We start from the raw sequence: 11,984 nt of genomic DNA, 5'->3' as shown, positions 1-11,984 counted from the left end.
GCAATTGGTGATCTGCTGGAAAGGGCCAGTAAAATGTCCTTGGACTTTAAGGACAAATAGCCATTGCTACCCTCTGATTCAACCTGATATTAATTAAATGTTTGTGGGAGTTCTGTGACCCCAATAAAGAAAAATTCTGCAAGAATTATAGACTTTCAGCTCAAGTAAAATGACTTTTAGAGGTTTGGGCAGGAAAATATGTAGATCTGAAAAGCAAAAGAAATATAAAATCCACTTGGGTTATATTTGCAAAGTTTGGCAAGGACAATACTGCAAGAAAAAGAGAATGAGAATAGCTCAAAGCTAGCCTTGGGTTCTCCAGACCACCCCTCTGAACTGGCAGGGCTGTGGCTATAGCTACCGGGAAAAGCATATGAAGGTCGCAAACATGACATCAGTCAGCATTCAGGAGGCCACTCACACTCAGGATATCTAAGAGATAACCCCAAATTGTACATGGAAGGAGACAGTGGTTTCCTGAGCTCTTGGTTAAGATGAATTTCTCCACTATCTGCAACCTCAAGCTCAGGCCTTGTACAAGTCTCTGGTAAGAAGTAGCTCTGGTTAACTTAACTGGATAGTTAAGTCTCACCTTCCACAAATGGGTTTCTTCCAGCCAGAGGAAGACGTAGAATTAAGTATAGAAATGCTCAAGAGACTCGGTGATAGTACAAACTTTTGTATTTAAAAATAGAATCTGGTACACCCCTGTAATCCCAACAGCTCAGGAGACTGAGGCAGGAGGATCACAAGTTTGGGGGTAGCTTTGATAACTTAGTGAGACTCTGTCTCAAAATAAAATAAAACGACTGGGGATGTAGCTCAGTGGTAGAGCACCCCTGAGTTTGATCTCCAGTGCCCACCCCTACTCACACATAAAGGTAGAATTTGTACATGTGTATTTTTTTGGTTCAAATTACTTATACATAACAGTAGAATGCATTCTGAAACATCATACATAAATGGAGTATAATTTCTCATTCATCTGGTTGTACATGATGTAGAGTTACACAAGTCAAGTAATCATATATGCACATAGGGTTATAATGTCTGATTAATTCTTCTATCATTCCTACCCCCATACCCCTTCTCCCTTCACTACCCTCTGTCTATTCCTCCCCACCTCAGCTACTTATTGTGAATTAGCATCCATTCAACCTTTGGTTCTTTGGGATTGGCTTATTTTTCTTAGCATAATATTCTCCAGTTCCATCCATTTACTGGCAAATGCCATAATTTCATTCTTCTTTAAGGCTGAGTGATATTCAATTGTGTATATATACCACAATTTCTTTATCTGTTCATCTGTTGAAGGGCACCTAAGTTGATTCCATAGCTTAGCCATTGTGAATTGAGCTGCTATAAACATTGATGTGGCTGCCTCACTGTAGTATGCTGATTTTAAGTCCTTTGGGTATAAATCGAGGAGTGGGATGACTGGGTCAAATGGTCTTTTCTGAGGATTCTCCATACTGCTTTCCAGAGTGGTTGCTCCAATTTGCAATGTATGAGTGTACCTTTTCCCCCACATGCTCGCCAACATTTATTGTTGCTTTTATTCTTGATGATTGCCATTTTGACTGGAGTGAGATGGAATCTCAGAGTAGTTTTGATTTGCATTTCTGTAATTACTAGAGCTGTTGAATATTTTTTCATGTATTTGTTGGTTGATTGTATTTCTTCTTCTGTGAAGTGTCCAGTTCCTTTGCCTATTTATTGATAGGGTTATTTGTTTTTTTGGTGTGAAATTTTTGAGTTCTTTATATATCCAGGAGACTAATGCTTTATCTGAGGTGCATGTGGTGAAGTTTTTTACCCATTCTGTAGGCTCCCTCTTCATGTTATTGATTGTTTCCTTTACTGAAAAAAAGCTTTTTTTTTAAACATCAAATTGTTTATTGATTTTTAGGTGGTGCTGAGGATCAAACCCAATGCCAGGCAAGCACTCTACCACTGAGCCACAACCACAGCCCCAAAAAGCTTTTTAGTTTGATTTCATCCCATTTATTGATTCTTTATTTTACTTCTTTCACTTACAGGAGACTTGTTAAGGAAATCAGTTCCTAAGCCGACATGGTGGAGATTTAAGCCTACTTTTTCTTCCATTAGGCACAGGGTCTCTGTTCTAGTACCTAAGTCTTTGATCCACTTTGAATTGAGTTTTGTGCAGGGTGAGAGATAGGGATTTAATTTCATTTTGCTACATATGGATTTCCAGTTTTCCCAGCACCATTTGTTGAAGAGGTATCTTTTCTCCAATGTATGTTTTTGGCACCTTTATCTAGTATGAGATAACTATATTTATGTGGGTTTGTCACTGTGTCTTCTATTCTGTACCATTGGTGTATGTATCTGTTTTCATACCAATACCATGCTGTTTTTGTTACTATGACTGTAACATAATTTAAGGTGTGGTATTGTGATGCCTCTTGCTTCATTTTTCTTGCTAAGGTTTGCTTTGGCTATTCTAGGTCTTTTATTTTTCCAATTTCATGATTACTTTTTCCTGTTCTATGAAGAATATCATTGGGATTTTAATAGGAATTTCATTAAGTCTGTATAACACTTTTGGTAGTATGGCCTTAATATTTTATTTTTTATTTTTATTTTTATTTTTTGCAGTGCTGGGGATTGAACCCAGGACCTTGTGCTTGACAGGCAAGCACTCTACCAACTGAGCTAGATCCCCAGCCCCTAGTATGGCCATTTTGACAATGTTAATTACAGGAACATGGGATAGCTTTACATCTTCTAAGGTCTTCAATTTCTTTCTTTAGTGTTCTGTAATTTTCACTTCTTTTGTTAGATTGATTCCCAAGTATTTTTTTCTTTTGAGGCTATTGTGAATGGGGTAGTTTTCCTAATTTCTCTTTCAGCAGATTCATTACTGATGTATAGGAATGCATTTGATTTATGGGTGTTAATTTTATATAATGCTACTTTGCTGAGTTCATTTTAGTTCTGGAATGTTTCTGGTGAAATTTTTTTGATCTTCTAAATATAGAATTTTGTCATTGGCAAATAATGATAGTTTGAGTTCTTCTTTTCCTATTTGTACATTTGTGTCTTAAGAACTTATAACATCTGACAAATTGACAATCTTGTAAATCCCACATAAAGTATGCAATTACGTGGATGAATTGATTAGATTTGTGACTTTTAAGTTGAAACTTTGTCAAGTTTACGTACAGGTCGGAACATTTTTAATGACTTTGGGTTAGTACTATCTTAGGAGATTAATTCATTAGACTTAGAAGTATTTAGTACTTAGTCCAACTAAGATTTTGACTTATAAAAGGAGTAAGAATTTTTGTAGGCTAAACGTACAAGTGTGGCATTTGGTTCAAGTCCTGACAGAAGCTGAGGTTGCAGCACTGTTTCATCTCACCATGGGCTCTGCAAATCATAATCACCTTCCTCGTACTACTCGGGGTTGTCTCTTGGAATTCCTGGGTGTGCGTGGCTACAATGCTGTGTTTGCAGTACAGGTGCACTTTGCCCCAAGTTCATGGCTACAGCCCCAGTCACTTGCTTCAGGGGAGAGGGCTGGAGATCCCAAGGCAAGCTTGGAGTTATTTGCCTTCCCTGTCCTTTTCTTACAGAATTTTCCTTTCCAGAGTCCACAAAGACAACCCAATTGGATTTTTCATTTCTTTTGCTTTTCAGAACTTTCTATCTTGCTGCCCAAATCTTTAAACGTCATTGTAGGGGATAGTTCGTAGCATCAAAAGCAAGCTAACCTGGGCTGGGGTGCTCAGTCAATGGACCTGAGGCTGCAGGTCCATTCCCAGTACCATAGTAAGTTACTTAATTAATAAGCTAACCGGTAGGATAAAGAGCGTCCAGTAATTGGTTTTTGAATTTGTAACTGATAATTTGAATATTAATTTGAAAAACTAAATCAACCTTTAATGACTTCTGCATATAGAAACTGTTCTTGAGGACTTAAAAAATTGACATAAACAGCCTGAAGAGGTGGACCCCATACATTCAGTGCGTGAAATTAGACTTTTAAAAAGTGCCTGGATTCTAGAGAAAATTGTGAGTCAAATTTAACTGAATCCTACTCAGTGCAGGTGCTGTATCCAGAGCTTTCTGTTTTAGGTCACCCAATACTCATCCAGGCCCGAGGATACAAAGTTCGTGCAAGACAGCTGGGATTTGAACCCAGTCCCTCTGACTCAGACCGGCCTTCTCCCACCCCGAGCTAGGTTTCCCAGAACTGTCTACACTGAGGAACCAGAGGCTGTGGGGAGGAGCTGAAAGGGGGACTTCCACTTTTGACCTGTATATTGTTTGATTTTTTTTTTTTAAACAAACACATGTACTTTAGTCATTGAAGAGAAAGAAGCAAGTACTATATGCTTTCCATACTAACAATGCCCATGCGAAAATACTTTCTGTCTCTGGGTGCTGCAGAGTTGAAGGAAGCTTCCTGCTCCCAGGAGTCCCTGAGAAGGTGAGGGTCTGAGTGGTCAGGGTAGTCCTGGGGGCCCAGGGAGAGCAGGAACCCTTCCTCCTCCCTCCAGCTGGGTCCTAGTGCTAGGACCCTGGGTTCTGAGGCAGTCCCGGCAGCTGAGAGCCTGGGAGGAAAGGCAGACACTGGCCTGACCCACGCAGACCACTCTAAACTGTCCGTCTTTCTGTCATTTAGTGGCTGTGAATGACACTTTCTGCTGCATGTACTTTCAAACATTAGTGTGCAAGATGCTCTTATCACTCCTTTCTAGAGACTTACAATGCCCATTAGTGCATCCAACGTCCTGAGATGACCTGCAATTTAAAAAAAGTTGCTTAAGTGAGTTGAATCAGGATGTTCCAAATTTATTGTCCATCTACTCCCCTTTTCTCCCCATGGTGGTACTGGAGATTGAACCTAGGACCTCACACATGCTAGCAAGTGCTCCACTACTGAGCCACATCACCAGTCCTATTGAACTCTTTTCTTCGAGATCGCTTTGACTACCTTGAGCAACACCCACCTTAAGAAACATGTCCAAGTGTGCAGGATTAATCAGACCTCTCAAAGCCTCAAGCTGTTGTCCTTGTTGGTAATCTCATGCATGTCAGGTGAGTGGGCAGAAATGAGGGCTGAGAGTTAAGACACATGACCCCAAACAGTACCAGCCATCTCCATGGACCCTGGTGACAGGGTACCTTGGCATCTGAGGAAGATGTAGAATCCAGGAGGAGCAAAAGTGTCACAGGCTGAGTCACTCAAAAGCAGCAAAGAAACAGGGCCTGCAGGAGAGTCCCTGCTACTGCAGGGATGGGCCATGTGATCCAAACAGGCGTTTCCAGTGGCTGGTGCGGCCCTCTGTCTAATGATGAATGAACCCAGCAGTAATCTCATAATGCATGCAGATTGCGCCATTGTCACGTTTCACAACCAGCTTGTGGTTTGGGGTGAGGAAGGTGCATTATTTAAGGTTGTGTAATTGTGACAACTTCACCTTTGTATGAAACAGGCTCTGGGTTTCAAGCTCACACAGCACATTCTATATGGGACTGTGCCTGAACCTCAGGAGGGCAGGCCTGACTGTGGCTCTGCCCCAATTAAGATTCTTCAGAGGCTCTTATTGCAGAAAGACTAAGCTCCTTAAGGGGGCCTCTCCTACCCATAGTTTCAAGGTCACGTGCTCTACTCCCTACTTCCTTCCCACTGCCTCCCCTCACACTGCCCAGCTTTCCGTTCCCACCTTGGGGCCTTTGCATAGCTGTCCCCTACCTGTAGTGCTCTTCCTTCCTTCTACTTCCGGGTGTTGGCTTTAAGTCGCTCCCTCAGGAGCGTCCTTGGCCCCCTCAGCTCATCAGGGTCTTCGCTCCTCTTATTCTCTTTCCTGGCACCCAGGTCTCTGCTATCTGGCATTCATCATAATGTATCATTATCTGCGAGTGTGTGTGTGTGTGTGTGTGTGTGTGTGTGTGTGTGTTTCCTTGTCCAATGTCTCGTCTCCCTCCTAGGCGACTCTAGGGGGAATGGGGGTAGGGATACCTCTATGTGTCTGTGTTAACTGGGACAGGTTGGGCATGTAGCAGATGCTCACTAAATCATTGTGGAATGTAAGATGTGATGCTCTGATTTCAGAACACAGGTTCTTGCTGGGCATGGTGGTTCATGCCTGTAATCTCAGCAACTAGGGAGACTGAGGCCAGGAGGATTGCAGTTCCAAGGCCAGCCTGGGCAATTTAGTGAGATCATTTCTAAAAAAGTAAAAAATTAAAAGGCCTGGGGAACTGGGGTTGTAGCTCAGTGGTAGAGCACTTGCCTAGGATATATTAGGCACTGGGTTTGATTTTCACCACCACATAAAAATAAAACAAATAAATAAATTAATTAAATAAAGGTTCATTGACAACTAAAAACATATTTAAAAAAAAGAAATGGCATGGGTATGTAGCCTAGTGGTAGGGCACCCCTGGATCAATCCCCATACTGGAAAAAAAAAAAAAAAAAAAGCGAGCCCAGGTCTCCACCCTCACATAGGTGCTGAGCTGAGCCGGGGAAGTCAGCTTCCCTAAGTAAGGGAAGGGACCCTGCCACACACACCACAAAAGGCAACAGCAGCAGCAGCCACAACAGCCTCTCCTTTTATGGAGCACTCAGTGCCAGCTCGGGCTGTAACTCCCTGGTTTAGGAGCAGAGTACCAAGCACGCTTCTCACCCTCCGCCCTCCTGACATCTTGGGTCCTGTGCAGCTTGGATCTGGAATGTCCCCCACAGGTTCACGTGTTAAAGGCTTAGTCCTCTGCTTGCAGCTACTTGCAGCTGTTAGTAGATGGTGGAAACTTTAGGAGGTGAGGTCTGGTGGGAGGCTTTAGGTCACTGGGGATGTGTCCTCAAAAGGAACTGTAGGATCCGTCACTTCCTCTCTCTTCTTTGCACCTCAGTGATGAGATGAGCAATTTCATTCCACTACATGCTTCTACCATGACGTGCTACTTCACCACAGGCTCCAAAGCAACACAGCTAACTGACCAGGGGCTAAACCCCTCTAAACAGTGAACCAAAATAAACATTTTCTTTTTATAAGTTGATTATATCAGGTGTTTGTTATAGTGATGGAAAACTGACTAACACAGGGCAAGACGATTCTTTGTTGTAGAGGCTGTCCTTAGTATAGGACGTGTAATGGGATTCCCGGTCACTAACCACTAGTTGCTAGTATGCCCCCCAGCTGAGACAACCAAAAATGTCTTCAGACATGGATAAATGCTGTCCCAGGAGTGCAGGAATCACTCTATGATGAGAATGTTGGTGTGGGGGTTAAAGCATATGCGGTTCTACTTATTGGCTCTTTGACTTTGGAAAAACAGCTAAACGTCTCTGGAGCCATTTCCTCACCTTTAAAATGGTGGATAATAATAGCCCCTACATGGTAGAACTTGTGAAGATTTAACCAGTTGATAATTAAAGGGCAGATTCAGCCTAGTGCTTGGCCAACTCAGTTGGGTTGATATTCTGTCTTCAGAATAAATTGTGCTATCCCCATTTTACAGATGAGGATACTGAGACTTAGTGATAAACAAATCACCCTGCCTGTTGGATGTGAAGTGACATCAGAGGCAGGCATTTGGGTTCTCAGGACTAACTCCTTTGGCCAGGCTTTTCTTTACAGGTGCAAAAGGGCCCATGTAACTTCAAACCTCATCTGACCAATTGCAGGCCCAGAGCTGGGGTGTTGCAGTGAATGGATGGATAGATCTGCCAGGACAGACACACACCCTAAGGGAGTGACACCTTAGTAATCAAGGTCAATTATTTAATATAATATTTTGTAGAAATAAAAATCAATGCAGGAATTTCAAGATGGCGGCCTAGAGGGCGGCTGCATTTCACGTTGCTCCAGGACGCAGGATTCAAAAGAGGAGATAGTGAGAGACTTGGGACCAACTCAAAGCCGCCGGGTGAGTCTCTCCCGTTGGGGAGGCGTCCCGGATGGGGCGGTAGCCCCGGAACGCAGGGAATTTGTGAAGTGGAGTTGCTCGGCGAGATGCCCCTCCCCCCACTGGAGCGGTAAACACGGACAACTGGGATCATCGTAGAGGAGGCGGCTCAGCACAGCGCTTGGACTCGGAGCAACCACTGGGGCTCTGGGCGGCTGCCTGAGGAGGAGCTGCGTGGTGAGCTGTTTAGACTCAGAGTAATCGCTTCTGAACACCGGGGGGTTGCCCGGAGGAAGAGGAGAAGCGCGGCGGGTCACTTGGTCTAGGAGTGACTGCATCAGAGCCACAGGCGGTTGCCAGAGGAGGAGCTGCGTGGCGAGCTGTTTGAACTCAGAACGACCGCTCCTGAACACCGGGGGGTTGCCCGGAGGAAGAGGAGAAGTGCGGCGGGTCGCTTGGTCTAGGAGTGACTGCATCAGAGCCACAGGCGGTTGCCAGAGGAGGAGGCGAGTGGTGAGTTGATTGCACTCAAAGCGACCGCTCCTGAACACCGGTGGCCTGCCTGGAGGAGGAGCGTGGTGGGTCACTTGGTCTCGGAGCCACCGCCCCTGAACACCCGGGGGGCTACCCCGAGAAGGAGGAGGAGGAACAGGGAGGGTCACTTGGGCTTGGAGTGACTGCCTAGGGCTACTGGAGGTTGGCGGGAGGAGGAGACGCGAAGTGAGTTGCTTGGACTCCTAGTGACTGCGTCGGAAACCGGGCTGCTGTCCGGTGGAGGAGGTGTGTGGCGGGTCTCTGGGTATCGGAGCTATTGTACAGGGCTCCAGGTGGCGGCTCAGAGGAGGGGCCGCATAGCCAGGCAATTAGGTGCAGAGTAGGGTCCCAGGAGCTAGGTGGCTTCTTGCTGGAAGAGCCGCACAGAGACACGCCTAGGGGCGGAGCGAAGTTTCCAGGACTGCGGGCAGATTATCTGGGAGAGGCAGCCTAAGGAGACTCGCCTGCGGAGGGTGAGGCTCCCAGGCCCAGGAGGTAGGTCCGGGCCCCTGGGAACGTTGCAGAGGAAGACAGCCCAGACCAGGCAGTAGTTGTAGATTGAGGGGAACCTCTAGGAGGGGAACTGACCAGCGAGACGTTCCCACCGAGTGAGTCTTCCCACAGGGACGGTTAAACCAGAGACAAAGGCACAAATAGGCCTTGCCTCAGCCCGCAGCCTAGTTCCCCTTTGGATGACCATTGGTCAACAAGTGGAGACACCTCTGCCCACTAGCAGGGAATATACGCCACCTGAGGGTCACCACCCTAGAGAGGCAGCTTCTTCATGGAGCTCCGCATTATCAACTTCCTCCAAGACTTCAGGCTACTAAAGGCTAAGAGGGGATATACTAGAAATCTTCAGGGACATTATAAGTCGATAGAGGAAATCTGCAATATCTTAATGACCCACTGATTCCTGAACAATATGAGAAAACAAGGGAAGAAAATGCCCCAAACAAATCTAGATGTTACATCAATAGAATCCAACGACAGCATGGCAGAAGAAATGACAGAAAGGGAGTTCAGAATGTACATAATTAAAATGATTAGGGAAGCAAACGATGAGATGAAAGAGCAAATGCAGGCATTGAATGATGAGATGAAAGAGCAAATGCAGGCATTGAATGATCGCACCAATAGACAGTTAACAGAGCAAATTCAGGAAGCAAAAGATCATTTCAGTAAAGAGTTAGAGATATTGAAAAAAAACCAAACAGAAATCCTTGAAATGAAGGAAACAATAAACCAAATTAAGAACTCCATAGAAAGCATAACCAATAGGATAGAACACCTGGAAGACAGAACTTCAGATATTGAAGACAAAATATTTAACCTCGAAAACAAAGTTGACCAAACAGAGAAGATGGTAAGAAATCGTGAACAGAATCTCCAAGAACTATGGGATATCATGAAAAGGCCAAATTTGAGAATTACTGGGATTGAGGAAGGCTTAGAGAAACAAACCAAAGGAATGAACAATCTATTCAATGAAATAATATCAGAAAATTTCCCAAATCTGAAGAATGAAATGGAAAATCAAGTCCAAGAGGCTTATAGGACTCCAAATACACAAAATTACAACAGACCCACACCAAGGCACATTGTAATGAAAATACCTAACATACAAAATAAAGACAGAATTTTAAAGGCTGTGAGAGAAAAGAACCAAATTACATTCAGGGGGAAACCAATACGGATATCAGCAGATTTTCAATCCAGACCCTAAAAGCTAGAAGGGCATGGAATAACATTTTTCAAGCTCTGAAAGAAAATGGATGCCAACCAAGAATCTTATACCCAGCAAAGCTTACCTTCAAATTTGACGATGAAATAAAATCTTTCCATGATAAACAAAAGCTAAAAGAATTTACAAAAAGAAAGCCAGCATTACAGAACATTCTCGGCAAAATATTTCATGAGGAAGAAATAAAAAACAAAGAAGCAAATCAGCAAAGGGAGGGATTATCCTAAAGGAACTGTCAAATAAAGGAGGAACCAAGATGTGTCAAAAAATAAATAAATAAATAAATATAATTTTAAATATGAACCAAATGACTGGGAATACAAATCATATCTCAATAATAACCCTGAATGTTAATTGCCTGAATTCATCAATCAAAAGACATAGACTGGCGGATTGGATTAAAAAGAAAGATCCAACAATATGTTGCCTGCAAGAGACTCACCTCATAGAAAGAGATACCCATAGACTAAAGGTGAAAGGATGGGGAAAAACATACCATGCACATGGACTCAGCAAAAAAGCTGGAGTATCCATCCTCATTTCAGATAATGTGGACTTCAAGCCAATGTTAGTCAGAAGGGATAAGGAAGGACATTTCATACTGCTTAAGGGAATCATAAATCAGCAAGATATAACAATCATAAACATCTATGCCCCAAACAGTGGCTCATCCATGTATGTTAAACAGATCCTTCTCAATTTTAGAAACCAAATAGACCATAACACAATAATACTAGGTGATTTTAACATGCCTCTCTCACCACTGGACAGATCTTCCAAACAAAAATTGAACAAAGAAACCATAGATCTCAATAACACAATCAATAATTTAGACTTAACAGACATTTATAGAATATACCATCCAACCAAGAGCGAATACACTTTCTTCTCAGCAGCACATGGATCCTTCTCTAAAATAGACCATATATTATGCCACAAAGCTAATGTCAGCAAATACAAGAAGATAGAGACACTACCTTGTATTCTATCAGATCATAATGGATTGAAGTTAGAAACAAAGGAAAGAGTAAAAAACAGAAACTACTCCAACACCTGGAGATTAAACAATATGCTATTATATGATGAATGGATAACAGAAGATATTAGGAAGGAAATTAAAAAATTCTTAGAGGTAAACGAGAACAAAGAAACATCATATCAAAATCTCTGGGACACTATGAAAGCAGTACTTAGAGGAAGATTTATTTCATGGAGCGCATTTAATAAAAGAAGTAAAACTCAAAAAATAAACGACCTAACACTACAGCTCAAAGCCCTAGAAAAAGAAGAACAGACCAGCACCAAAAGTAGTAGAAGACAGGAAATAGTCAAACTCAGAGCTGAAATCAACGAAATTGAAACAAAAGAAACAATACAAAAAATTGACAAAATAAATAGTTGGTTCTTCGAAAAAATAAACAAAATTGATAAACCTTTAGCCACACTAACAAAGAGAAGATGAGAGAAAACCCAAATCACTAAAATTCGGAATGAACAAGGAAATATCACAACAGACACGACTGAAATACAAAACATAATTAGAAGCTACTTTGAAAATCTATACTCCAACAAAATAGAAAATTTCGAAGACATCAACAGGTTTCTAGAGACATATGAATTGCCTAAACTAAACGAGGAGGACATACACAATTTAAATAGACCAATTTCAAGTAATGAAATAGAAGAAGTCATCAAAAGCCTACCAACAAAGAAAAGTCCAGGAACAGATGGGTTCTCAGCCGAGTTCTACAAAACCTTTAAAGAAGAGCTCATTCCAATACTTCTCAAAGTATTCCATAAAATAGAAGAGGAGGGAACC

This window comes from Sciurus carolinensis, chromosome 17 (genome assembly GCF_902686445.1).
Source record: "Sciurus carolinensis chromosome 17, mSciCar1.2, whole genome shotgun sequence".
Classification (NCBI taxonomy): Eukaryota; Metazoa; Chordata; class Mammalia; order Rodentia; family Sciuridae; genus Sciurus; species Sciurus carolinensis.
Note: the sequence above shows the minus strand (reverse complement) of the source record.